A 27,987-nucleotide genomic window follows, 5' to 3' on the forward strand; every position below is an offset into this window, starting at 1 on the left:
ATCTCACTAAGTAGAAGATAAAAACGACAAAAAAAAAACCATCGCATTGGAGATTGGACTGGTGGTTACCATTTGGGAAAGGGGGGAGGGCAAAAGGGGTGATTAGGGTCACATGTGAGGGGATGCACTATAATTAGTGTTCGGGTGGTGAACATGATGTAATGTATACAGAATTCGAAAAATGATGTACATCTGAAAAAATAAAAATTAAAAAAAATTAAAAATTAAAAAAACAAAAATAAATTTAAAAAATAATTTAATTGTTAAAATGGTAAATTTTATATTATGTATTTCTTACCACAATTAAAAGTTTTAAAAAAATAACCAAATAAGCAAAGATGCAACCTTTATACTTCCAAGTGGTTTATGTTCCTTCTTGCCCCCAAACATGATGTGTCTCTCATTCATCCACCTTAAATCACACTGATTCCGCATCAAAGGAAAGGAGGCATGGATCAAGATTGTGAGAATGATGCTTTCCTCCTACTAAAGCAGAGGCCCTGATGAGCTTTGCAGCATGTGGAGCAGAGCTTGAAAATCTTCACTGAGAGGTTGTTCAGGTCACAAATGGTCCTCTGCTGATAGATATGGATTCAGAAAGATTGTCTTTTCCTGAAAATGTGGTTGACAAGAGTTGATGTAAAATGCTTGAGGTTTCTACAGAGAGCTAGTGTGGTTGGTCAAATGGACAAGATGGCTCTTCAGGTAGCTGGCCCTGCTGCTTCAGAAAAGTGTCTCAGTGTGTCCAGGCAGCTGAAGCATCCCATCATAGGTTTCCCATTCAGCAATCACAGACTGGAATGACTCATTCCAACGCTGCATAAAGAGAGATATGTCTCACGGACCCAGATCATGCAACTGTCACTGAGGACTGTCAGGGTCATGCTGAGGGGAGTCTTGGAAGGACAGAGCTGCCATGCCAGTGTGCTCATGCTCCCAATATTTTCCTTGATATGGGGGCTAGAGAGGAGGGTGAGTAGGTGAAGGATGCCCCTCACTGTTGGTCCTGTTGACAAGTCACTCATAAGTGTCTGAGGAAGGTGAGAGTTCCATCCTCCCTTCACAGCCTGAGAGGGCTGGACCACCATGGCCTCCAGTTACTGGCCCACATGGCCCCCAGAAAAAATCCAAGGAACAAAAGATGTGTGGAGTGGATAAAGAGTCAGTACAGGTGATTGTTTGCTGATGAAATAATTGAGCATAGGAAAGTGATGAGAGCTGCCTGGGGCAGTGTGCAGGTTGCTTTGTTCCAGCTGAACAGCCAGATAAGGTCTCCTACTTGGGGTCTTTCTGCCAGGAAATTCACAGCTTCACTTCTACTCTGCCCTGGGTGCTGAGCTCTTTGGTTCTGAAACCATATCTAGGACGGATAAAGGGAGATACGGATATCAGAGCATTCAGCTCTATCTTTCCTGAATACAGGAGAGGTAGAGGGCCATGCATGTTGGCCTAATCTCAGGGGGGATTCTATCTATACCTTTCTTCTGGTCTTTGAAAACTAGGTACAAATTCAGGGTAACTACTGAGACCTGTGTAGGAGTGGATCCCACATTTATTGGCTGGAATTATGGGCCTTTCACACTCTGCCCAGGAACTCTCTTTCTCTTCATTTCCTGGAAATCTATACCTTAATATCAATCACCTTATGAGTTCTAGGGCAAATATTTAGATATGCACCTCTTCTTTCCTACCCAGAATACTCCAAGTCCTCAAGTATATATGCATTCCTCGGAACCTTTCGTCTGTTTGCTAATGGCTGCAACCCAAATGGAAATCACCTAATCTGGCTCAGAGGTTATCCCTGGTTCAGTCATGGGTTGAAATTCATGCCTCTAGTCCATGTGTATAGTTGATGTGTATACAAGCACATCTATTATGGATGGAGGTCATGACAAAGGTAGCCACTGAATACAGATGGAAAAGAAAAATGGATCTAGAATCAGCCCAGGCTGGATCAGGAAAGGAGCTCTCCTGACCAGCTTGAGTTTCATAGATAAGAACACAGGGCTTCTGAATGCATGTTCAATTAGAATCCTAGGTTCTTTGATCCAAATGAGAGTTTCCATCTTGATTTACCCAAGCACCTGCTTCATAATTCACAAACATTTAACATACATGAAACCACTATCCTCATGACTTATGTAGAACAGTAGTTGTCCAGTAGGGGTCATTGTGCACCCATCCCCACCCCAGGTCATTGGCAATGACCCTAGATGCTTACAATTAGGAGAGGGGTGGGGTCAGGGCCTCTACTGGTGTCTAGTGCCTAGGGATCCAGGATGCTGATGAACATCCTCCCACACACAGGAAAGCCCTCACAACAGAGAACTAATTAGCCAAACATGATAGTACTGCCGGGGTTTGGAAGCCCTGCCACAGAGTATGTTCTCAAAATAAGTATCAACTTTCACTTTTTTCCACTTTTTGTCCTACTATTGGTTCTAAATGCATATGCTCCTGCCAATTTGATTTGAAAATATGTCCTTTTTCCAGACTCAAACTCACAATGTCAGGTGTTTCCCATTATATATTTTTACGCTAGATCACTGGGATAACCCCAAATAGCCCTCATTTCTTCATCAACATCTCAGGGGGCATACCACTTCCAGAGAGGACAAAATTGTGTGCCACAGACAACTTATCCGAATTCTGGGTTCTGGAATGTCTGTTTGTCTAGCTAGTTCTTCCCTGGTGCTGATACCAGGAAATCAATTCCTCTCAAAGGCTTGAACAAGTTGGTGATCCAGTGATGGATGTCTCCTTTTGTCTGGCTTCTTTTGGTAAGCATTGTAAAGGAAAACTCGAGAAGAAAAAAGGGTTTTTAGGCGATCTTTCACATTTAACCTCAAAACAGAGATTTCTAAATATCATTCTGACAACCTTCACTCCCTCTTATTTCCCCGAGGAATTCATCAACAACTCTTGGCCCTTGGATAAAACCCCTGAGGTGACAGAAGAGCAGGACACTGCACTGCTTAGCAACAGCAGAAACAAAGTCCAAAGGCTTTCTTGCTAAGAACCTGCCTTTCCCAGCAAACAGTGGGATGATGTTTATATCTTTGACACTAGGATGCCCCAACCATACTATTATTTTTTCCTGTTCTGTGCAGTTGTTTGCAGAAAATTTGGGCACAACATGCAGAGTTGTTTATCCTCTCAAGGAGATCTATTACTGAACTGTATTTGGACTGCTGACTTCTTACCATGAGTCCTAAGATGAGGCTTATCCCATCCTTGGGTTTGATAGTCTCCTAAGGAGCATTCAGATCTCAGCCATCTCTATCTAAGCTGTGGTTTTCAAACCAAATCTAAGTGGGAAAAGAAGGTGTGAGTCATGTAACTCAGTCTATATCACTCCAAACATTGATCCAATTGAACAACGCTGGTTTGGCATCTGCTGGTGGAGTATTATCCATAAGAGAAAGGCAACGTATTATTCTAGGAATGTTATTATCTCAAATATTAGCAAGAAGTTCAGGACAGCACTTGATCCACACTCAAATTAGCATGTCTTCTATGATCATTCTCATAGTATCCAAAGTAAATTTCCCTCGTTCAAAACACTGCTATGTCTCCTCAAAGAAATCCCTCTCTCTGTCTCTGTCTATCTCTCTCTCTCTCTCTCTGACAGCCAAATCTCTCTGACAGGTGTTTCCACATGAATCACTTTCATTACCAGAGTTTGAGTAAATACTGTCTTCCCTATCCAGAACAGATACATAGAGAGATAAGAAAAATTTCTTCTTTTCAGCATCCTCCAAGACTGAGGTCATTCTAGCCAATTGTTAACCTGAGACTACATAATGCATACAAAACCCTGAACTCATTTATCTCTAAAAAGACATTTTTACTTATCTTCATCAGTTTAAATACTGCTTCACCTGGTATAATTATATACATCTATCTCTTTAATGATTAGGAGAAATTCATCACAACAGCAGTTGTTTCATTTTTACATCAACAATTTTATTCAAAATAATTCAATACAGAACTTTACTTCCAACACTCTTTTGTGTATGAATCACACTTCAGACATTAACTAAAGATTAGCCTATGAATTGGCAATTTCCATGAATTCTTACTCCACAGTTTTCTCTAAATTATATGTTATTGTTTTGCTGTATTTAATCCAATAACTAAAGGCACCATATCATTATCATACTCATCCAATTCTGTACTATATTCTGTAAATCTCAAAATTTGCTTTCATTATCTCCTATGCAGAAAGCCTGAGCCAGTACATCATCCTTCCCCCATCAGTGAATACACACAACCAATATTTCCACTGTTAGTAAAAGTTATAAACAGAATTCTGTATTTGTGTTATTTTTCCATTATACAACAGGAAAAATTTCTTGGCAAAATACCTGATATAAGAGAATTGCTCAAAAACGTTTAGCCTAGCTTTTCTTGTTACTTTGATTCTGAGAGAGAATGAAATAGAAATTAATGCCAACCGTTATTCTAGGTTCTAGAATGTCAATTTCTTTGGTCAGTTGTTCCCTGGTAGCTATTCCAGGATAAGCGTTCTGTTCAAACCATGATTGGAGGATATCCTTTTCACTGTGGTTCAAAACAATCCTCCTTTGCTGGGCTCTCTTTGTAGTGAGCCTGATGAAAACAAAAAAGGGATAGGGAGCATGAAGGATTGTGGTGGGAGCACATAGTTTTTGTTTATTCCAGGTTGAAAGTCTGTACATTCAATGATGACTATATATTTTTACTTTAGGGACACAGATTAAGCCATGCTACTATGGACACAAATAGGTATAAATATATATTTTAGAAAGGATGATAATCAATGATCGAAGTATACAAAGCAAGAGTTTACAGAACATCCATGACATTACATGCAAAGAAAATAGGAAGGAACAGAACCTAGGAAAATTCCTGAAACTAAATGAAACAATATCATGAAAAAATTAAAAGTTTGAATAAAATCATAGAAGTTGGTACAGTGGAATAAATGACATATTTTGATAAAATTAAATATATAATGTTAGGAATTCCTTGTGTTTTGTCCAACTAAAATGTTAACTTTAACACTTCAGGTAAACAACTCATGTGTGGTACCCCTGGTTGCCATCTTAAACTTGAAATTACAGTAACACTTTTCAAAAGACACCGTCCTTGGATCCAGTTTATCACTGGGTCTCCTCCAAAAACATATACCTCCAATCATGGTGATAATTTAAACTTTCATAAACTCTGGAAAATAAATTAGGCTTTTGTTATTATAAAAGAAAACAGTGAAGAGGTTGATGGGAACTTATCACTTGAAATGCTGATCAAATCCATATTGGGAGAGTCACCTAGCTTTCACAGAGACTGCTGGCCAATTTAGCAAATCCCAGAGACACAGGATTTATCAAGACCTAGGGTGGCCCACCTATTTCTTAAATATCTTTCTATTTAATCATTTCATTAAATATTTAATGCCTTTACAAAGGATTTCAAAGCAATCAGATTAAGAGGAAGTGAAAGTAAAGATTACAGTAGGTAATTTTGCATCTATCATAATGCCTTTCCAAATATGACTTTGGTTCTGTGCTCTCTAGTTTATACATATATAAACATGTTGTTCTTTACTATGTTCAAGTTCTCTTGTTTCTTAATTATCTTGGCTCGGCCATTTTATTTTATGTTGGATAGGCTTTTTTTTTGTGAGGAAGATTGGCCCTGAGCTAACATCTGTTGCCAACCTTCCTCTTTTTGCTTGAGGAAGATTATCCCTGAACTAAGGTCTGTGCCAATCTCCCTCTATTTTGTATGTTGGATGCCACCACAGCATGGCTTGACGAGCAGTGTATAGGTCCGTGCCTGCAATCCAAAACTGCGAACCGCAGACTGCTGAAGCAGAGCACGTGAACTTAACTGCTACACCACCAGGCCAGGCCCTGGAGAGGCCTTGTAATTTGTGCAGCGTTCATGCATTCTCCACAGATTTTTTTGATCAGATCTTTTCTATTGAAAGCAGGTGTGTCATTTTTCAGCTGAGAACATTTTCAGTGAGAGACAGACAATGCCCCAAAGAGGTCAGGGTGTGGTTCTGAGAGGCAACTTTATCCACCATTCAAGAACTTTACAATGCTTTTTGCTAAATATTTTCAATGAGAAAGAAGTATTTGCTTATTTTGCAACTGCAATTCAAATATTTATTATAGAGTATAATGTAGAAAGAAATGAATAAACCTTTGTGCAAATGTTTGCTCCCCAATTCTTTCTTTCCATCTATCTGTCTTTGTCTAGGCGATTATAAAACTCAGTTTGACTTTCAAAAATTGCAGAATGGACATACTGATAGGCAGACAATCTTCATGGGACTTTTCCTTGGGGTGTACCTCAAAAACTGTGTTGGTTTCTCCTATTCTTGAGGAAATGAAAGGAATATTCTGTTCATTCTGTAACTATCTCCCATCTCTTACTACAATAGTAATTGCCACTCAGTGTAGTTTCTGCCATGTCAACCACTGTTGTGATGGGCTACCAAGGACTTGAAGTGAATTAAGATATAGGATCCAGATGAAGCACTTGTAAGGAGATAAAAATACCTGTGGTATTTCCTATAGGAATTCATTTTGACCACATCTTATCTGAGACAAGTAATAACACACTTTAAGAGGTTTAATAGTCTTTTCACCCAAAAACTTTGCATACAGCTACCAGCCATCTGACCTCCACCCATGCCCCAGCCAAGAGAGGTATCAAAGGTACAGTTTGGCTCCTGCCTGCCTGGAACACATAAAGGCTTTTAAGGAGAGGCCCCTCAGTGACTGGGGACTATCTGAATCCCCACAGCAGTCTCCCCTCTGTAGCTGGCCAGTTGCCTGACACTCTTTTCTTCTTCAACCTTGGTTCTCCACTGGAGCTGGTTGGGGAGCAACAGGACTGCACCTGACTCCCTGGGAAACTCTTCAGGGGTACAAAGTCCTTTGTTTAGGGCCAGCCACAAATTCCTGACTCCTGACTTGCACAAAGTACAAACTGGCCAGGCCAAGGAATGAGTCCCAACTCTCCAGCAAGAAACAGCACTTGGACCTTCTTCAGAGCCTAAGATCTGACCTAGACTGCTAGTGAGTGAATCCCAACTCCCATTTCCAGGTGCTAAATCCTGCTCCAGAGGCAAAGGGGAGGCTTTTTCCACCTGAGGATTCCTCTCCGCTTTAACAGATGTTCCCCTGGAGGAGACTGTCAACTGATGGGAATGGACCAGACCTGACAGAGGCCTTCATGGGCAAGGTGACAAGATGTAATCCACTGCACAGGTCTGCATCCTGAGGCTTCTCTGGGCTGGCCTGGCCGGGTCTTTCCAAACCTCTGCCAAAGAAAGAAAGAATAAAAAGTACAAATATAAATTGTAAAATGCAATATACATTACTACATATGCTCCAGGCACATCAGTTAAGAGGATATTTCCAATGACTTTATAGCAATAAATTTGAGAACAGAGATGAAATGGACATATTCTTGGAAAAGTTCAACTTGGCAAAAATGACTCAAGGAGAAATGGTTGTCCTATGATCATTTAAAATATGGAATTAGTAGTCAAAAAATCTTCCCATAAAGAAAACATCAGACTCAGACGGATTGACTAGAAAATTCATTTAATGAAGGAATAAGTTTTTACACAAGATTTTAGAGAATAGTGAGAGAGGTAGCAAACCTAATTCATTCCAAGGCTGGTTTAACATGATCCAGACCCCTAAAGATAGTGCTAGTAAAGAAAATGATTAGAGGCCCACTCCTTTGTGAACATAGATGCTATGATTGTAATCAAAATATTGGAAACTACAACCCAAAAATACATAAGAAGGATACATCATGACGTAGTTGGGTTATTCCAAAAACACGACATTCTTTGATATAAGAAAAATCTATTTAAATCACCACAGGAACAAGTTACAAGAGAAAAAAAATTATATAATTGCAATCAATGAAAAAACATTTAAGTGCTTCAAAATCCATAGAGAGGGAAGAAATAAAGAAACTGAACAAATTAGAAATAAGTGGACTCCTTTTGCAGAAATTGATAATATGCAGTATAGTAAATGCCACATACTAAATATGAAACTGGGAAATACTGACAACGATGTCACCTCTCACTCTGCTGATTCAATGTATTACTGCAGTTTTCAGCCAACACAGTAAAAGGAAAATAGAATAAGGATTGTATAGAAATACAGGTGCCATTACTGGCAGATGAGGTAATTGTATACATATGAAATAATGTAGCATTCAGATGCTCAACTGGGTACTCTCAGATCTTGTGACATCTGCTTTATGCACATCCACAGGAGACTTGGTCACAACACTCTGGGTTCCCAGGCAGCAGCTCTCAGGTAAGGGGGATGGTGGGGGCTGCACACCTGACCCAGCACAGGATCCTCCTGGGGCTCTTCAAAGGGCAACAGCTGGGCCTGCATCTCCACTGAAGTTCTTGCCTTAAGTGGGGAAAACTTGGGTGGCCTCAACAAAGGGACTGCCTTTTAGATGTATGGAGACCTGGCTGACGTTTGGATGTCTCTCACAGTAGGGCTTCAGTGAGGCTGCTGCAGGACATATGGCTACTGCGGTGGCTCCATGGTGTAGGAACATTGCAGTAGCAGCCTCATAGGCCTCTCATCCAAAGGCTGCTGCAGTGGGGTCCTTCGGATTCTTGTTGGCTATCTCCCCTCTGAGGGGCAGACAATATCTGAAACAGGTACTGTGCAAGGGCCTCTTTCTTCTGAAGCACAAATTGCTTTGAATTTGGCAACTGCTGTTTGCTGGTTGTCTTGCTATGTTTGTGTTTGTTGGTTTTGTGCTCCATCCTCTAGCTCAGCCCTAGAGGGCACTATAAGCTGTATGATCAGGGGCTAAAACACTGGTGGACACTGCTGCCCAACCAGAAGGGATCAACAGCTCATGGAGCTTTCCTCAAGACAGTGTTTATGTTCAGGCTCTGGAGAGGTGTTCGCCTTGATCTGCTGTGTGGATTACTATTGAATGTTATATGGTTATTATTTCCTGTGGCCACAATCTCGATCCCAGCAGTGGACCTTTGCAGACCCCTCATCCCAAAGATGCTGCATTTCAGAATGGGATTCCTCGGCAGCTCCTTGACGCATACCTTGCCCAAGAGGCATTGGCCGAGACTTGACCACCATTTGTAGAGGTGTATGCTGCAGCTGAGAACACAGGGGCTCTCCATTAGTTTGAGAAAACCCCCTCTGCTCTTGTGATGGAAGGGAAGGCACCTGCTGCCCTAAATCCCCACAACTCAGGTGCATTAGATACTGAGCCTGGAAGAGCAGATTCTCTTGATAATCCTGAAGCTGTTGAGGCTGCTGTAAAGGACATCTGCAACCATTAGCCTGCTGTCCTTGAAATAGTGAGTGATGACAATGGGCCTTCTTCTCCTGTTGCTGTTGCCTCTCTCCCTGCACAGTAGAAATATGGTGCAGAATGAAGGGCCTTGCATGCTGGCTTTCTTCTTTCTCAGGCCCATCCCTCTCAAAATACTGCACAGAAGATGTAGGAGGATGAAAAAAGAGTGCTGATTTGTAGCTGGAAAATGGATAGGCAGGACAAAGTTTACTTCTCGTATCACCTTGATACTCCAAAGTACAGCTTGGTTCCTTTACAATGCCTGGGAACATAGTGTCGCCTGGGCCATCCTGTTGACTGGGAATTTCCTGTGTCTCTAGAGAAGACTAGCCAGCTCTCCCCAGTACAGCCTCCTCAGTAGAAGAGAAGTTGTGCTCAGTGGTGTAGTTGGGAGATTCTGCCTGAGTATCCTGGAGGCTTAAACATGAACGACCTTGAACAGGGAATTCATGTAGTTTCCAAATAGCAAACATTCTGTGTCTCTCTCTGGGTGGCAGTCGGGCTCTTTTATTCTGGAACCAGTTCTAAAGAGAAAAAAAGAGTAGTGTTTTATCAAATTGACTTATCTGGTTATATTCCTCAGTATATTTCCATAATGTAGGAGAGAATTTTGTAGTTAAGCCTAGTCTCAGCATTATCACTGACTTTCCTCCTGACCTTGTACTCAAAAATAAAGGCAATCTTCCCTGGGGCTACACGTGTGATTATGGAAGTCATACAGTACACAATTCCAAAACTCCAACCACCTTCAAAGTCTGCACTGGCCCTTCTGTACATTCAAACCTAAGCCTTTCAAAATCTGCCCCTAATCTGTTTGCAATCCTGTGTTTAGACAGAACCTACTCCCAGCTGTTTCCTAAATACACTGAATTTCTCCCACAATGTTAATTTACTCAAGCTGCTGCATAAGAATGAATTCATGGCTCAATGTATTCTAAATCATGTTCTTAAATTCATTGTTTTCAAACGTTATACATAAGCAAGAGTTTAAGTCATAACTTTACTGTATTTTATACGTGTCTCTAAGCATTTCATTTTAACACCTCTAGTCTCCATTGTTCATCCTCCCTAAAATGAGGATAATTATACATGCCAACCCATAATCCCCAGGACATTGGGTGAGCTGGAAATGATAAAATGCTTTTGTAGACAATCCATCCTAATAAGCCAGGGTTGCTGTAGACAGTTAGAGTCATGCAGCCTAAGCAACAGTACCTGGGGGCCTTTTGCCATCTGCTCACTCCTGGAACTGCCCTCTGGCTCCCAGTTCAGAATAGCTTTAGGCCATTAGTATTACTAAAGCTAAACGGATCTCTGATCCCCTCATGATGATTGTTTAAAGCAAAATTCTGACTGCGCACAGTGACCCTGACACCTCCAAACACACTTTCTCATTTTTTCCTCACAACTCCACAACATAGATAATTTTACAGAAAGCTGAGTTACAAGAGTCAATTTGTCAGAGATTATAGGGCCAGTTCGAATGTCGATTTCACGAAGACCCAACCAGAAAACAAGTGCTCACTTTCCCTAGTCTAACAGCCTGCCCTGATCCTCCCCCAACTGTGTTTGCTTCCTGATCACATCATGGACACTCTCTCTAAGCACATGCAGCTCAATTCAGTGCAAGGCAATTTGAATGGCCATATCTGTGAACTTCATGTTATAAAACTATCCCTGTGACATGTTTGGAGGATTAAAAAAAAAAGACTAAAAAACAGTTTGAACTTGAGAAACCCAGTGGTCATGAATCCAGAAATGTAAAGAAAATACAGTATAAAAATGTTTTAAGTATTTGACCAGTCTCTATTGTTTCCTGGCTGTTACCTTTTTTAGAGTTTCTACTTAGTTATATGAAATCATTAACTTGTATTTTTCTTGAAATGTTTCCAACTCATGAAACTCTTATAATATGATGACATAATTACTTACATAGTATTTGCCTATACTTTTATCCTCCAAAGCTACTCTTGCATTCCCTTTCTTATTTCCACCAAGATAATTTCCTCCTATTGTCAAACAAACAACCAATAAATTCAAAGATCTATGGAAATTACAGGACAAAGAGAAATAAGAAAATCTTCCTAATTGTGTGTATGGCACAAAAAGTACAGCTCTAATAAAATTTCATGGAGCTATTATCAATCATTTCTAAAAACAATCATATGAGAGATTCCCTGGACAAAATTTGGTTCACACAACAAATGGTTATGAAGCACCTGCTATAGCTGTGATGTATTGTGCCAAGTGATGGGACACTATTGAGCCAAGTCCTTTCTCTTGCACTTCAGACTTGGATATTCAACTATTTACTTACTATTTCCACTTGGAGGTTTAATTGGCATACTGAACTTATTATGTCCAAAGTAAAGCTCCTAATGCCTCTAGCATAAAACCACTCTATTCCAGGCCTCCCTATCTTAAAGGCAACTCTAATCTTCCACTTGCTTAGGCCAAAATTTTGGATCCCTCTTTATTGGATATACAGTGAGAAGATGCAAAGACCTCTCAGCAAACTATTGGCTCTACCTTCAAAATAATAGTTCTCTAGGTGCCAGCCCAGTGGTGCAGCAGTTAAATCCACACATTCTGCTTTGTTGGCCTGGGATCCACTGGTTCAGATCCTGGGTGTGGACCTATGCACTGCTTGTCAAGCCATGCTGTGGCAGGCGTCCCACATATAAAGTAGAGGAAGATGGGCACCGATGTTAGCTCAGGGTCAATCTTCCTCAGCAAAAAGAGGAGGATTGGTGGCAGATGTTAGCTCAAGGCTAATCTTCCTCAAAAGTAATAATAATAATAATAGTTCTTTATACTTCTACAGTCAGCAACCTAATCCAAACCATCATTGTCCTTATCCTAGATAATTACAACAGAATCTTAACTGGTCTCTGCTTCCAAACTTGATCCACAATAGTCTATTTTCCATAAAACACATACATAACATATTCATGCCCACACTGACATAAATAAGAAAAGTGACCAGATGTCAACACTTTGTTCTGTGTGATGAAATACTATGAAACTTTTTCAGAATTCTTTACATTTTATATTTGTCAATAAAAGATATATGAATGCAAAGCTTTGAATATTTCATTTACATCAATTATATATACTTGACAACGCAGTTGTTTGGCCAGTTCTTTTCGAGTGGTAAAATCAGGGTAAGGAGTCTCTTCAAATGTCTGATTAAGAATATACAATTCATCTGTAGTAAATTTATGTCATTGTTTTCCCTTTCCTCCTCTCCATTTTGTTCCTTTAACTTCCTTATGACCATCTTCTTCGACTGGAGATCCTGAAAAATATATAAATGGAAAGGGAAATGCATTGAGGAATAATGATAGTATCTAGAAAAAGAAAAGACTGTTCACTGACTAACCATTCATAAAAGATTTTTAAAAAGTGGAACCCCACCTCACACCTATTTACAATAATAAGATTACTAATAGGTTAAAGGCCTATCTTTAAAATTATGAGGAGAAAATGAGATTTATGACCTCTAAGGTAGGGAATCAACTCAACAGCACTAGCAACAAGGGTAGGGAAGGATTTCTTTAGTTTAATAAGAAGTCACACATTATAAAAGAAAAGGCTGATGAAAAAATGCTCAGCCTCATTAGTAATTGAAGAAATACAAATAAACCAGCTCACACCCATCTGGTAACCAACTTAAATGTATGGGACTAGAGTAGGGAAGAACGATAAAGAAAATAGGAAATCAGAAGCAGGGTTGGTATAAGTATAAGTTCTTAGAACCACCTTGGAAGTAATTTTATTATATACAATCAAATTGAAAATGCACATATCCTTCAACACAGCAATCAAAGGACACTTGAAAACAGTAGGAAGGTTTTGTAGTGAGGTTACAAGAATGGTAAAAACAAGAACAAAACAAAAAAACAAGGTTTAACTATACACTGTCTATGAGAGACTCATTTTGGACCTAAGGACACATATAGGCCAAAGAGTGAAAAGATGGAAGAAGACATCCCATGCAAATAGTAACCAAAAGAAAGCACAGGTGGCTACACTAACATCAGGCAAAATATACTTCAAGTCACAACTGTTATGAGACTAAGACATTATATAATGACAAAAGGATCAATTTACCAAAGAGATACAATAATTTTAAGTATGACAGACCAAACCTCAGACCTCTCAAATATATGAAGCCAACATTGACAAAATTGAAGGTAGAAATAGTGAACAACATAATAATAGTAGGAACATCAATGCCCCACTTTCTATGATGGATAAAACAACCAAACAGAAGATCAATAAGGAAATAGAGGACTTGAACAAAAGTATAGACTAATTAGACATACCAGACATATACAGAACACCCCACCTAAATGAAGAATATACATTCTTCTCAAGTGCACATGAAACATTTTCTAGAAGAGACCATACATTAGGCCACAAAAGCAGTCTTAAAAAATTCAATATTGAAATCACACAAAGTATATTTCCAATTACAGTGGAATGAAATTAGAAATTAATAGCCAAAAGGAAGCTGAAAATCTACCCATCTGTAGAAATCAATCAACATACCCTAGAACAATCAATGGGTCAAACAAGTCACCATGGAAATTAGAAAATACCTTATGACAAGTGAAAATAAAAAACATAACACCAAAACTTATGGGATGCAGTGAAAGCAGTGCTAAGAGAGAATTTTTTAGCTGTAAGTGAGTACGTTAAAAAATATATCAAATCAACAACCTAACCTTAGACCTCAAGTGATTAGAAAAAGAACAAACTAAATCCAAATAGAAGACAGAAGGATATAATAAAGATTAAAGATTTTTAAAAATGGAGAATAAAGGGGCCGGCCCCATGTCCCAAGTGGTTAAGTTTGAGTGCTCTGCTTTGGCAGCCCAGGGTTTTGCCAGTTCAGATCCTGGGGGTGGACATGGCACCACTTGTCAGGCCATGCTGAGGTGGCATCCCACATGCCACAACTAGAAGGACCCACAACTAAAAATACACAACTATGTACTGGGGGGCTTTGGGGAGAAAAAGGAAAAATAAAATTTTTTTAAAAAGTAGAGAATAGAAAAAAACTGAAAAGATCAACAAAACTAGCAGTTGGTTTTTCTAAAGGATCAACAAAATAGATAGATCCTTGTCTACATTAACTAAGAAAGATTCAAATAAAAATCAGAAATGGGAGCATCACACCTAATACCATGGAAATAAAAATGAGTACAAGAGAATACTACGAACAATTGTGAAACCAAGAATGAAAAAGTTAAAAAATCTCCCCTAGAGCAGAAAACTTTGAGATAAGCTTTGCTAACTCCAGCTTTGCATAATCAACTATTGTTTAAAACTAACCAGATTTTGATGTCCCTCCTTAGTAAAGGAAGGAGCTGTCTTTCCCAGGAACTCAAGACCCAGATGTCAAGATTCAGCTTCATAAGGCCAAATGTAGGCTGAAGATGAAAACTAAACAGAAAAGTCCAGTCAAGGGAAAAGAAATTCAGTCTTCAAGGCCAAATGCAGGCTGATGAGAAGATACCAACCAGCAATGCATTATGCTCCCGCTACCCCTACTTAACACTCCAGCACATGCTCTCCCTTTCCTACCTAAAACCCCAGATAAAAACCCCTCCCTTTTTCCCTTTAAGGAGGTGAATCTGAGTTCTAACTCCCATGTCCTTGTCTGACTGCCTTTCAATAGTAAACCTCTTTCCTTGCCACAAGCCTGACATTTCGCTTATTGTGCCTACAATGCATCAGGTAAATGAACCTGCATTTGTGTTTCATAACAACTGTATACCAACATATTTGATAACCTAGAAGAAATGGAAAAATTTCTGGAAACACTCAATCTACCAAGACTAAATCATGCAGAAAAAGAAAATATGAACAGACTAATAACAAGAAGACTGACTCAGTAATCAAAAACCTCCCAGTAAAGAAAAGCCTAGGACAAGATGGCTTCACTGGAGAATTCTACCAAACATTTTGAGAAAAATTAATGCCAATCCTTCTCAAATACTTCCAAAACATTGAAGAGAAGAGAATACTTCCAAACTCATTTTATGAGTTTTACCCTCCATTATCCTGATAACAAAGGTAGACAAAAATATCATAAGAAAACTACAGAACAATATCTCTGATAAATATTGATGCAAAAATCCTTAACAAAATACTAGCAAACCAAATTCAACAGCACATTAAAGTGTTTATACATCATGACCAAGTGGGATTTATACCTGAAATGCAAGGATGGTTTAACATACAAAAATTTCAATATAACATACCATATTAACAAAAAGCACAAAAACCATATTATCATCTTAATTGATGCAGAAAAAGCACTTGACAATTTTCAACACCCATTCAGGATAAAAACACTCAACAAACTAGGAACAGAAAGAAAGTACCTCAACATAATAAAAGCCATTTTTGAAAGATCCACAGCAAATATAATACTCAGTGGTGAAAGACTGAAAGCCATTCCCAAAGCACTTGCTTGGAGGACTTCACATCCTACAGGCACTGTGATTGAGCCATCATTGCTTTGGAGTCTCTCTGTTGCAGATTTTTGCCTCGAGACAGAGATGGTGATGGGAGCAGTGGACTCCTGGGTCCACCATACATAGTTCAGGAGCCTCTGACAAATGAGTCACATATTATTCATTGAGCACAACACCAAAAGATATAAGACACAGTTGGAGCAGACCACAGAGCCTTCTCTCCTCAGTTAAGGTTCTTCTAAAAAAAAAAATCAAAGCCAGAACACTGATATTTTGTGATATCTACCTTCTCAAAGAACAAGAGTGTCAAGTCTCTTTCATACCCCAAGCTTGGAAAGTTCCAAGTTATTTTGAATTGCACAGAATATCAAATCATTTGGGAACCAGGGGGGAAAAAATCCCAGGACCACTTCAGCAATTCTTCCAGGATAGCTCTTTAGGTTTGGGAAGGTTTTTTTTTAACTTTTTACCCTGTTAACTTTTAAACATGCATGAAAAGTAAGAGAGAAGAGAGGAATGAACCTGATGATCCTATCACTGACTCAAATAAATGGCACTACATAGCCAGTCTTATTTCATCCACTCACCTCCTTGACACCCTTTCCCATTACTCTGAAGTGAATCCCAGACATACTGTTTCACCCAAAACTACTTCAATATATATCTCTAAAATATAAGAAATATTTTTTATAATGAGTTCCATATTGTTGGATATTTATTTAGGTTTGTTCTCATTTCTCTTTTTTATTCCAGTTTTATTGAGATACAATTGACAAGATATCCCTTTTAATGTAATCAAAACTTCATTTTCAAATACCTGAGCCTCTCAGAAAGTCCTAGCACCCAATTCCACTGTTCGGCAACCACAAACAATTACATCAGTGACATGAGCTGTCCTCAGCCTACAAACCTGCACTTTTAAAAAATGAAAGCTCAATCCCTCGGAAAGCACTAGTACATAAGGTAGGTTGCCTCTCACCAAAGACACTCACCGTTGGAAGACATGTTGAATCTCTAGTCCAGGGTCTTTTGGAGTGACAAAGTGATGAGCTCTGGAGCAGCAATAATATACCCCTGAGGTGCCCACCCTAGACACACCTTAGACACAGCCCTAGACATGGCTCCACCCTAGGTGGGGCTCCACCCCAGATACACCCTTGGATCACCTTACCTAATCCACCTCTTCAAAACCTGGCTTCCATTCATTGAGCACCAACTGAATCCAATTTTCTTATTTATCTTTGTAATACCCTGACAAAGTAGGTACTATTCTACCCCCACTTAGACTTAGAGGACACCAGGGACAGAGAGATTTAGACCATAGAGGAAGCCTCTGACCCAGACAGTCTGATCTCTGACCTCATGCTTGTCACTACCATCCTATTATGTTATAGACTGCAGGATGTGTGAGTATGGAAGGCTTGTCAGGCTCACAGAGGATCCACATTGCTTGATATATCATTCGACTAAGGAATACTGAGATTGGGAGCAGAAGAGACCAGAGACTAATATTGAATAAGGATTATAGACATTAGATCATTTGCTAATTCATCTTATCCTTGAAACAGTCCTTGAGATAACCAAACCCTCCATTTTACAGATGAGGAAACTGCAGGCCATTGGAGTTTTCTTCACAATTCTAGGACTTTTTACCTTCCCAAATGTGTGGGAGAAGGTTTTTATATACTCCAGGTCTGAAAAACATAACACATGCTTGACAGTTCTTTCATATTAATTCATCTGAATTCAGAGGGATCCACATGTGCCCCTTTCTATTTAAAAAAATTGCTACAAATTTATGTGACAAACCCAACGAATTGATCTCTCACACATTATATTACTTAAGTCTTGTAATAGCCCTACGTGGATATATATTACTCATACCTGTGATACATATGAGGACACTGAAGCCCAGAGAGATGAGCTAAATTGCCTGAGGTCAAACTCTAAGAAGAGGAAAATGCCTAGAGGAACATAAAGCAGGTGGAAGTAAGGTTTAATTAGGCATGTTAATGGCAGAGGTGCAGGCAGAGGGAAAGCCCGTGTTTCTGACTTGATTTCAACAGAGATCACACCTTACCAACAAATGAAGATAAAGCACAAGGAAGAGACTTGGTGGGCAGATGAAATCATGGGAGGTCATGTTAATGAGTTATGACTGTAGATTGGTCCTCTGCTGTCTGCTTGGGGTCAGAGGCACTGATAGCCAAGCCAGTGCATTTGGGCAGTACCAGGTGCTCTGAGGTAGTTGAGGGGAATATTTTGGGAGCTGGAAGTGTTGGAGGAGTTTGGAGGCTAAGAGAGCAGAGCAAACCAAGATAAGGTTGGACCTAAACTGATTTCTCTGCTTTTTTTTTTCTTCCCAGTAATTCAAAGTTCAAATCAGCTATTCTTGGCTTTATTTTTTCTCTCAGTACCTTGAATTCACACTAGGTGGTGACCTTTCCTGTGCCTCCTCCATCAAGCTGCTTCCAAAATACATTCTGCCAGACACGTTCACTTCCTTGCTTCAGGTTCTTTCCCTAACTCCAGTCAGTCTTGCCTCTGGTCCCATTCCATCATTTAGATGTCACTGACAAAGGTCAACAAATCAGCCTCTAAATTGCCTAATCGTATAGTTAAACTTCCTCCCTAAGGCATCAAACATCGTTGGCCAATCCTTTTTTTCTTGAAAACTCTCTTACTTCAGATTCTTTATATTGATAAATAAATGGCAAGCAATAGGATATTGGAGTATATGAGGAAGCCATTTGGTGCAAAACTAATTTGGCCTAACCTTGTTTTTTCCCAAAAGGGCCTGAGGTGGCCATTGAGCATACATTGTATATCTGCTTTAAGCATCGGCTATGTCCCAAAGACAAGAAAAAATGCCCTTGAGATAAAGATGCACCTCCTGGTGCACTGGCATTTCCTTAAGGATAAGCATCTCTCCCTAGACTAGGAATTGATTGCTGCACCCACTTGTCACCACCCAGCTCAAGACAACACACCTGCTACTTTCTGTGTCCACCAGTCATGACAGGGCAATCTCATCACTATTGTAAAAGGGGCATTTCAATCATATTGAAGTGGATTAAGGCTGCCCCAGCTAGAGAAGCCCAAGGTGACCTGGCCTACATGCCAAACTATACGACCCAGTGGACTTTTTTTATGGTATGAATTAGGACCGCCCCAGGGAGCGAAGCCCAGGGCATCCTCACCTACATGCCGATCTGTATGGCCAGATTCGTATCTAAAGTTATATGACCGCACAATAACCAGACCCCATCTGCACTGAAATCATTTAATGACTTTTTACATCATCTTTTCTTTTCTCCAGTAAAAATAAGTCCCGTACCCATGCCTTAGAAAATTAGCCCTAACCCTCAACTCGGGGCAGCAGCAGGAGCTCTGACCGCCCATGGGTCCTGTCCCCACGCACCAGCTCTGCCTGCCCATGGGCCCTGTCCCCATGCTATTCCACACTATTCTCTAAATAAAAGAGCACTACTGCCAGATCTTGAGAGTCTAAGAAATCTTTCTTTCGACTCCTCAGCTCACCGACCCCGCATCAATATTGATGAGGATTTTTAGGCTGCTTAATTTTAAAACAGTTTATGATGAGGATTTTTAGGCTGGTTACTTTTAAAACTACAGATAAGAAGCAGGCTCCGAGGAGTGGAATTTGTTTGCCCTTTGATCAGAGACAATTGCATTTGTGAAGGAAATCTCCATGCCTCCCTCTCTGCGCCAGGAGGAAGGGGGGATGGCTTTATCTCTGGAAACCCTTAATGGGGAAGGCAAGAACTTAAGTTGTTTGCTGTCTGGCAACCTCATGTAACTAACCCCCCACCCCAAAATCCTCCTTTGTCTTTAGCTGAAGATAATATTTGAGCGGTGACTTCTGCCATTTACTCAATCCGGTTTGATTCTTATCTAAAAGTTGTGGGGCCGCCCCATGGCCGGACCCTACCGGCACTGGTACCATTTTAACTTTTTTTTCCTTTGTCTTGTAAAGAGATGACTCACATACCTATGCCTTAAATTTATCCCTAACCCTCAACTCGGGGCAGCAGCAGCAGCAGGAGCTCTGACTGCCCGTGGGTCCTGTCCCCACGCACCAGCTCTGCCTGCCCATGGGCTCTGTCCCCATGCCAGCAGGGGCAGCAGAAGCGGCAGCAGCAGGAGCTCTGACTGCCCATGGGTCCTGTCCCCATGCTATTCCACACTATTCTCTAAATAAAAGAGCACTACTGCCAGATCTTGAGAGTCTAAGAAATCTTTCTTTCGACTCCTCGGCTCACCGACCCCGCATCAAATATGACACATATTTTCTGGTGGTACACAACCACTCTGTGCACCCCTACTTCTGTGGAGTGCGCCATTCCTTTGTGGAAGGACTCTCCTGGGCTATATGGCCCTCAAATTCTGGCTCATAATAAACTCACCCCAATTTTGATTTATAGATTGGTTACGGATTATTTGCATCAACAATATTAAGCTTGGCTTCAAGGAATATCCACTTGAGTCCTTTATGCTTTTTAAAAATACCTCATAACGTGAGAGCCCAACATAGACCAGGTCCTGTGTATTGAGCCCTGTGACACAGCTGTGCAAAAGCACAAATGCAGTCTCTGCTCTCAGAGAAGCAACATTAGAGTGAACTTTTAGAAGTACTTAACTCCCAATTGTCACCTGCAAGGAAAAGCCAGAACTTACTAGAATGCCTAATAAGGAGTTTCATGACCTGGCCACTACTTCCCTTTCAACCTCGCCTTTGAGACTCTGTGACTTCCTGCAAACTCTTAGCTCCAACAGGCTAGGCCACTTCCAGGTACTGAGATACTCTCCGCCCTCCTGGCCTGTACATCTTGACAAATAAAAATGGCAAGTAATAGGATATATTGGAGTATATGAGGAAGCCATTTGGTATAAACATAATTCACCCTGATTTCTTTTTTTTCCTCCAAAAGGGCCTGACTGGCTATTGAGCACACATTGCATATCTGCTTAGACATTTCCTATGGCCAGAACAAAGGCCCTTGAGATAAAGATGCAACTTCCCCCCACATTAGCATTTTTCCTTAGGCTAGGAACTGATTGCTGCACTCACCTCCCAGCTCACCTGTGACCACCCAGCTGGAGACAACAGACTGCCACCTGCTGTGTTCACCGAGACAGAAGACCTACCTGCTATTTCCATCAATCGCTGTGCCAACAGAGCAGTCTCGCGACTATTGTAAAAGGGACATTCCAATCATATGTGAAACATTCTCTTTGAGGGTATATAATGACCCTGTATACCCCCCCCAACTCTTTGGAGTGATCTGTTCCTTTGTGGAAAGACTCTCCCGGGTTATAATCCTCAGATTTAAGCTCAGAATAAACTCACCCAAATTTTCATCTATAGATTGGTTATGGATTATTTTCGTCGACAATCTGCTTCAGGTGCTGCAAAGAAAAGTCCCAGGTGACATTAGAAGAAAATACTTTAACCAAAAGCAAGTTGATCAACATGGCAATTTGATTAAAATAATCATCTGGTTAAAAAGAAAAAGGCAGCAATAACAACAAGTGATTTAAGAATTTGGTGCTCTGTAGAGTAATTTTGTTTTCCTTAAGTGTTTTCCTCTGGGTTTTTCCCTGCCTGCAGAATTTGGGGATGTTTCCTCTACTTTTTGCATCCAGTGAATTTTTAATTCATTTTCCCCATTGTTTTTGTGATGTTAAAATTTAAACCATAAATGCACAAAAATGTGGTTAGTCCTCAGTTTGCCTACTGCAAAAATATAACATTTGCCTTCTACACAGATGTTGGAAACAGAATATTTCGTTCATTCACTTATTAAATAAATATTTCTGAGCCCCTCCTGTGTGCCACAATTGTTCTATTTAGCGATTAGCAATAATGTGTTTGTTATACCAAAGTTTGGGTCATTTTTTCATTGTTTTTATTTAAACAAAGCCTTTGGCTTCACCTTTAAGTGATACTTTTCTTTTTGTTTTTCAATGTACATGCTCAAAGGGAAATTATTCAGCATTGTGGACAGATTTTTGGGACCTCTCTCCGTAGTATAATAGGTAAATCTAGCAAGAAAATTTCATGGGCTTTAAGTCAGTACAATAACGTCTGTGCTGCACTGTGAAACAGCTGTGCAGGCCATCTTCAGCCTGTGTTAAAATGACCTTGCAACCCCACACCTCATGACTGAAGATGCCAGCTGGACAGATCCACAACAGGAAAAGAGAAAGGGGTACCTCACTCTCACATCTCCCAGCTGCATCTTAGAGATTGAGGGAATAATTAATGACCCTGGTCCTTGCCTCCCTCCCCACATAGATAATGTCAGTATCTCTGAACTTGTTTGATATATAATCAAGAAATTCTTGTTTATGTTACCTTTATTATATAATCTAGAGAAAAGCCGCGATGTGCTCTATCCCTTTTGTTAAGATATGTGAACTCTAGTTGTAAGGGGTTTTTTCCCTCTTCCCTGCATGTACACTGTTTGTGAAAGAGACATAAACTGCACTTAATCTCATACCCCTCAGAGCAGTTCCATCAGAGCACTCTCTTGAACAGTTTTCCTGGGGTCTGAACTCCTCATGCTGATTATTGAATAAACTCCTTCTCTAATATCACCTAGACTCTTTATTTCAGGCAACAGTAGTTTCACTTCCTTCCATCCCTTACCCTATGCTGAAATGTTGGTTATTCATGAGGAGAAGTTGATCTCTGTCAAACTGTATGCAATGTGCTACAGTATTCCAAGAGGAAGAGTAAAATTATTCACACAGGCTTAAGGATGCCTGGGAGGGTTAACCACAAGGCCACAAGCCTAGTGGAAGTAAACTGAGAACAGGCCAAATGTCCTGATGGGGTTCAAAGCAGGCTGCCCCAGCATATGCCACTCTGTTATGCAGATTATTTTGAGCTGAAGACAATAAAGATTCAGAAGACTCAGGAAGAACATTTCACCTTCCCCCAAACTGCCTAAAAGGATTTAACATAGAAGGCCTGATCCAGGAAGCAGCTAATACCATGAGATAACTATAGTATAACGGAAAATAGGTGTGATAAGAAAGGCACCAATAAGCTCATCTTATCAAAATTCTGTCTCTTGGGCCACATTCTCTATAGGGGGCCCAGCAAACAGATGTCTAACAAACATTTGCTTTCCATTTCCATGTGAATTGTCTTCCTCCCCTTTGAAGTCCCAAACGGATACCCCCAACATCCTCCTTTGCCTTTAGCTGAAGATGATATTTAAGGTGACACCTTTGGCCATTCTGGCAAGTTGTTCAGTTTTCCTGGGTTTCTCCCATGTACACGTTATTAAACTTTGTTTTACTTCCTCCTGCTAACCTGCCTTTTTAATGTTTTTTAAAAGATTTTATTTTTCCTTTTTCTCCCCAAAGCCCCCTGGTACATAGTTGTATACTTCTAGCTGTGGGTCTTTCTAGTTGTGGCATGTGGGACGCCACCTCAGCATGGCTTTATGAGCAGTGCCACGTCCACATCTAGGATCTGAACCAGAAAACCCTGGACCACCCCAACAGAGCACGCAAACTTAACCACTTGGACAGGGGGCCGGCCCCCTGCCTTTTAAATTTTTTGACCAGCCATAAGAACCAGAGGGAAATGGCTATGGGGGAATTCTCCCTAACCCCCTACAGGCTCTATGGGGACCCCCAAACTGTTACTGGCTACAAACATAGGTTCTTTACCCGCCACACAAGAGGGGACAAATAAAAACTGGAATGCCAGGCTTATGGCAAGGAAAGGATTCTATTTTGGGTGACGTCAAGCTGGGAGTTGAGACTGAGCCCTCAAATTCATCTTGTTTCATCTCATCGCCCCAAAAGATCAGAGGCAAGGGGTTTTTAAAGGTTGCAAGGAATGTGTCTGCTTGTGGGTGGGGGGAGTCAGTGGCCTTGCTGGTTGGAGCTTTCTCACCAGCCTGCATTCAGCCTCAGGAAGCTGTTTGCAGGGAGGAGAAAGAGATGATAAGGAATGCAGGTGGCTGTCCTTGGTTGTCTGCCTCAATCAGTGATGGTGGATTCTGGTGCCAGGAAGCCAGGGAGTAAGCAGGGAATAAGTGCTTTGCTTTTAACCCCATATATGCTTGGTTTAATGTAGGGAAACTGATATCAGGGCCAGTATCAAAACTAGCCCTAGAAGTCAACACCTGGATTTGTGGGAGGAAAATAAAAGTCTAAAGCCATATGTAATCCTAACTAGTACAATACGCTATCTGAAAACTTGGCTCAGAAATCCTTAAAAATTCCAAAGTTCAACAAAACAGGAAATGACATGTTAAAAGATTCACAAAATATCAATATAAACAGAAAAGTTACTCCATGACCAAAAGTAAACATGCCTGACAAAGCTATATAACATACCTATTGAAGTATTAAAGCTACACTCCACAAATCTGGTGAATTTGGCAAACTGACAATTCAAATTCGCTTTGAGCACTTTGGGTTTTGTTGAGATGATTTTATGTAAATTTCCCATTCAATGAATTGTATTTTCTCAAACTGAATTTTATCCATTTGCTTGCCTCCTCCTCCCATATCACAGCACTCAGTTCATGGAAGTATAAACAATAGTAAGAACAACAGCTAACATTTATTGAAGATTTACTTTATGCCACTTCTAAACTAACCATTTCCCAAATACACATAATAAATCAGTGTCCTATAGGCCAAAATCCTGCACAAAATCTGATTATCATCATCGTCATCATCAACCATCATCATTATTTGAATTTGAAGATTTTTAGGCAGGACAAACCCACCTTGGTTTCCCCAGAGTTTCACCACACCAAATTGGATCATCCCTATCCCTTTCATTCATTTGTTAATTTAATGCCCTGAGGACATTTCTGTTTGCAACCCATGAATGTAGGATCTCATACCTTAAGGTCAAATGGTCAGTTGTATTAAAATATTAAGTTATGCTGCCTCTAGTAAATCCCTATTGATTTGCCTGTCATCAGAACTACACTGTACCCAACCTGAAGCCTGGACTGTATTTGTCTTATTCACAGCTGTATCTCCAGGACCTAGCACTGCACCTGACACTAAATGAGTCCTCAGAAGGACTGACTGAATATTTGAGTGAATGACATAACCTTTTCTCCATTCACATTATACTTTGTCAACCTTTCATCTTTCCTAGTTTCCCTGATTCCAATTTAACTCCATCCAACGTACACCAGACATTTTCCCCTCACTGATTAAAAAAATAAAATTGGGGGGCCAGCCCCATGGCGTAGTGATTAAGTTCACTATGCTACACTTCTGCATGCCAGGTTCGCAGGATCCCCAGTGCAGACCTACACCACTTGTCAGGCATGCTGTGGCGGCAACCCACATACAAAATAGAGGAAGACCGGCACAGATGTTAACTCAGGGCTAATCTTCCTTGAGCAAAAAAAAAGAAAAAAAAAGTTTTTACTGACTTACCTTGGCTAAGGGATCAAATCAAAACTACTTAGTTTGATACCTAATGACATTCATGATCAGGACCCTACCCACCTTGTGAGCCTCAACTCCCTTCACTCAACTTCACAATGTTCCCACATTGTTCCTTCTTGCAACAACAAATTGCTCTTAATTCTCTGGACACAATGCTGTATCCAAATTCCCATAAATTTGTTTAGATTGCTCTCCCTTCCTCACTCCCCCATGATCCTGGAAAACTGGGTTGCTATATTAGCACATGCCCATCCTACACTACAGCCATCTCATCAGAAATCCCCTAGGGGTACTATTATCTCTGGACGTCATGATACTGCATTATTGGTATACTTGTGTTGGGGGAGGGTAGAGTTTAAAATATTTTTTCCCAAATAGATAACGAATCATCATAAAATAATTTAATGAATAGTTCATTCTTTCTTCCTTAATTTGAAATGCTACCTTTATCATAAATGCTTGTGTATATGTCAGATCTCTGGAGTATCATTTTCCACTGATTTATTTGATTTACATATCAAATATCAAATGTTTTTAATTATTATAGCTCTTTATAGTGTGTCTCAATACCTGGTAGACCAAGCTTATAGGAAAAAACTATCTTTTTTTGCTTTATTTTGCACATCCCAAATTATCATTAAGGTTGAACGTCTTTTCATGTTTCTTGGCCATTCAAGTCTTCTCTTTAACAGATGTCCAATTCATATCCTTCACTCATTTGCCTATTATATACATTGAAGAATTTCTTCTTCCAGGTCCTTCAATGTTACTTATGGTGCCTTTCATAAGAACAAAGTTTTTAATTTAGATGCAGTTAAATTTTTTTTCTTGCCCTCTATGGCTTTTCATTTTCATATCTTGCTAAATAGTTTCTTTCCCCTCTCTCAAAGGTTGTAAAACTCTTCTCCCATATTTTCTTCATTGTTTTCAATGTTTAGGTCATTAATCCATCCAGAGGGGAAAGAAAGAGATAAAGTGTAAAAGGGTAAGAGATTTCTTTGCCAACCCAGAGGGGATGGCAATATAGGATACAGAATTTAGTTGGGGGGCCAGCCCCATGGCTGAGTGGTTAAGTTCATGTGCTCCACTTCGATGGCCCAGGGTTTCAACAGTTCAGATCCTGGGCATGGACCTAGCACCGCTCATCAAGCCATGCTGAGGCAGCATCCCACACAGCAGAACCAGAAGCACCCACAACAAGAATATACAACTATGTACTGGGAGGACTTTGGGGAGGAAAAAAAAGAAGACTGGCAACAGATGTTAGCTCAGGTGCCAATCTTTAAAAAGAAAACAAAAGAATTTAGCCACCTCTGGCATGTGTGGAGAGGGTAACTTAGGTAGAAGAGAGGAAACCCCTCCGAATTTCCAGTTGATTGTGAGTTCCTTGTGGATTGACATAAACTACTCATATCTGAGTAAAGATCTTCTGGTACCTTCTGAATTCCTTATATGTGCATGACAGCCTAACCATAAAAGAGAAATACTGAAAAATAGTCTAAAATTAGAGAAATTCTTGAAAAGTTCTGTTAAAGGCTTAATCAGCAGTGTACTTGAGGAGAGTTACCCTGTCATTTGTAGGACAAATTCGATAAACGGATTGCATGTGGGTTGTTGAAGTGGTAGAACATAGGAAGGAATGACCCAGGGAGGCAACAGAAATTAAACCACAGTTTAATTCAGAGGATGAGATATCATGTTAATCAATAGAACACTTGACAGCAGACTAGACATGAGGGCAGCCCAAGGGGGGAATCTGGGTACCTGGAAGAAGGAAGATGCTATTAAAATAAATAGGGGAGCCTTGGTGAGGACTGACTTGGTGGATAACAACAGTGGACTTGTCTTTGAGGTGTGGTGCGATACTTAGTGAAAGTTACCAGCAGGAAACTGAGAGAGGCTAAGGCTGGAGAGATTGTTTTAAAGTTATCCAGATGGAGGTGAAATTGAATCTCAAAGATACTATAAACACAGAGAGAAGACAATAGGGAAAACCTGTATCTAGGGGACAGGTAAAAGGAAAGCTGAGAAAACAGGTATTCAGAGAGGGAGAACCAAGAGGGTGATATGATGAAGAAAGATTACGACTAAGACAAGCTGTTTAGCACTGGTAACCCTGATAGTGACAGGCACTGTGGTTTACCTGGGAAAAGGATTTTGTCACATATTCTGGAATTCATTAAGACATAACCGAATACACTCATGTAAAAAACAAGGAAACAGAACCTTAGCTGTTTCCATGTCAACTGAAGAAGTTCTGGAAATGTGCCACACCTCATATAGCATGGTCCTTAAGAGGACCAGAGCATTCGGCTACCACTGGCTTCCAATATTCCTACCCACTTGCAGGACTTTAGGCACCTCTCTGTGCTGTCTCCTCTTCTTTCAAATGAAGGACAATAGTCTACTGCATAGAGTTGTTTAACAGTACTTTAAACAATGTCTTGAACGTAGTAAGCACTCAATAAATATGAGCTATTGTTTTCACTCACTTTTAAGGTCCCAGCGAAATGGTCTTCCTCTCATGAAGTCTGAGAACACGCTTCTGTCTGATATGTCTCCCACTGCGCACTGATGACACAGTGCTTAGCACAGGCTCGGCACACACGTCGAAGGCTCAGTAATATTAATAATAACCAAAACTTATAAAGCACTAGGGGCCAAACACTTT

General features: G+C 40.3%; 1 long non-coding RNA gene across 2 annotated transcripts; it reads right to left on the minus strand.

Moving 5' to 3' along the window:
- Positions 1 to 3,966: 3,966 nt before the first annotated feature.
- On the minus strand, positions 3,967 to 27,947 carry LOC139041735 (uncharacterized). 2 transcript variants are annotated; one of them, XR_011497500.1, is made up of 4 exons: positions 27,809 to 27,947; positions 15,762 to 21,284; positions 12,468 to 12,664; positions 3,967 to 9,890 (listed from the first exon to the last, which is right to left on the minus strand). It is a non-coding gene; the product is annotated as an uncharacterized lncRNA (long non-coding RNA). The 2 variants fall into 2 exon arrangements; XR_011497499.1 differs by having other exon boundaries at positions 7,563 to 9,890; positions 21,226 to 21,284.
- Between the last annotated feature and the right edge of the window lie 40 nt (positions 27,948 to 27,987).

This window comes from Equus asinus, chromosome 23, assembly GCF_041296235.1.
Source record: "Equus asinus isolate D_3611 breed Donkey chromosome 23, EquAss-T2T_v2, whole genome shotgun sequence".
In the NCBI taxonomy this organism is placed as follows: Eukaryota; Metazoa; Chordata; class Mammalia; order Perissodactyla; family Equidae; genus Equus; species Equus asinus.